The sequence below is a fragment of the Rhincodon typus genome, chromosome 7, assembly GCF_021869965.1.
Source record: "Rhincodon typus isolate 14 chromosome 7, sRhiTyp1.1, whole genome shotgun sequence".
Classification (NCBI taxonomy): domain Eukaryota; kingdom Metazoa; phylum Chordata; class Chondrichthyes; order Orectolobiformes; family Rhincodontidae; genus Rhincodon; species Rhincodon typus.
This window is the reverse complement of record NC_063338.1, coordinates 15,515,395-15,517,006: the sequence shown is the minus strand read 5'-3', so window position 1 is coordinate 15,517,006 and position 1,612 is coordinate 15,515,395. Positions and strand designations below refer to the sequence as shown.

The following is a 1,612-nucleotide window of genomic DNA, read 5'->3' as shown; positions in this document are numbered from 1 at the left end:
ACACACACACACACACACACACACACACACACACACCAATAGTTGTTTTAGGAGCTGGGCCTATTTTTATCCACAGAGAGTTTGATTAACTTAATCAATGAAAGGTTATGTACACACGAGGAAGAAACAGTTTGCGCTGCAGAAAAGCATGAGAACCAGTTAAAACTGACTCAAGGTGAATGGCAAAGAATCAAAGACGACATGAGGGGTAACGTTTCACATGGAAATTGGATTGGATTTGGAATACATTGCCTGAGAAGGGGGTGAAAATATATTCAGGTGCGGGTTTCAAAAGGGAATTGGGTAGTTATCTGAAGCCAGTAGCATTTTCAGGGCCATGGGGAAGAGTGGAGAATGGGGCTAGCTGACTGAGTTGCTCTAACAGAGTTCTAATATGTGTGCAAAGGACAGAATGGTCTCATTCTGTGCTGTAACCATTCTATTATTCTACCTCGACAGAACAAAGTGGCTGCCTCAGAGATGTTCAATTCCCTATAATGGGAAAGCTTTGTACAAAATTGAGGTATACTTTTTTTCTGTACATTATAGCTGTCACAGAAACAGTCCCACACTCAGACTTGACTTCAGACTATCTGTAACAATTAAGTGAAACGTTGAAAACATGCTGTTGGTTTCCACCGGAGAAGGATTTTTAAGAATGCAGATCTAATTTTAAGTTGGCATTGCTAAGAGACAGCCCTTATTGCATGCTTGCTGATATATTGTAAGACCAAGAAAAATGACTGAGTAAACACACAGTTTCAACTAAGTTTTGTAAAAATCAATCACAAGATAAAATTACTGTTAAATGACAGAGATGCATTTTATAAAACTTCCTAGGACACTTTGCCAGAGTGAAAGAAATAGTTGACACAGATCCATGTTTGAAATATTGACTTAAATCTTTCAATCTGTGTTGAAAACCCAGTTCTGACTCAGACCAGACAAGAAGTCACCTACTTACATTCCTCTGATTTTCTGAGCTTGTCCTTCAGTGAAAAATCCTCCAGGACTCTCACAGCCCAGGAGCCCTCAGAAGAAATTCAAAGAATTATTTATGAAGCCACACCTCCTCTCTTTTGCAGCTGGCCTTGTCGTATTCCACAAAGAGTTTATGTGACCCAAAGCACTTTAAAAAGCAACAATAGGATCATAGGGTCATACAGCACGGAAACAAACCCCTCGACCCAACTCTATGCTGACCAAACATCCCAAGAGGTTTATAAAATCATGAGGGGCACAGATAGGGACAGCAGTCAAGGTCTTTTACCGAGGGTGGGAGAGTCCAAAACAAGAGGGAATAGGTAAGAGGGGAAAGATTTAAAAGGGACGTGAGCGGTAACTTTTTCACGCAGAGGGTGTAGTGTGTATGGAATGAGCTGCCAGAGGAAATGGCGGAAGCTGGTAAAATTACATCATTATAGAAGGCATCTGGATGGGTATGTGAATTGGAAGGGCTCAGAGAGATATGGGCCAAATTCTGGCAAATGGGACTAGGTCGCAGAGAAAGTAAATGCATAAGGTTAGTGCTTGAGGGGGTAGGGTGGCAGGTGGTTCAGGGGCTAAAGTCATAGATGGATGAGAGCATCAGAAAAATGAGTGGCAGTGTAGA

General features: G+C 41.6%; 1 protein-coding gene across 1 annotated transcript in view; it reads right to left on the bottom strand.

Annotated features, from left to right (window-relative positions):
• LOC109938079 (UDP-glucuronosyltransferase 1A1-like) overlaps positions 1-1,007 on the bottom strand; it is an 11,189-nt gene extending 10,182 nt beyond the window's left edge. The window contains exon 1 of the mRNA XM_048598697.1: positions 965-1,007. The gene's annotated coding sequence lies outside the window, so the exon portion shown is untranslated. The remainder of the gene's footprint in view (positions 1-964) is intronic.
• Positions 1,008-1,612: the final 605 nt, after the last annotated feature.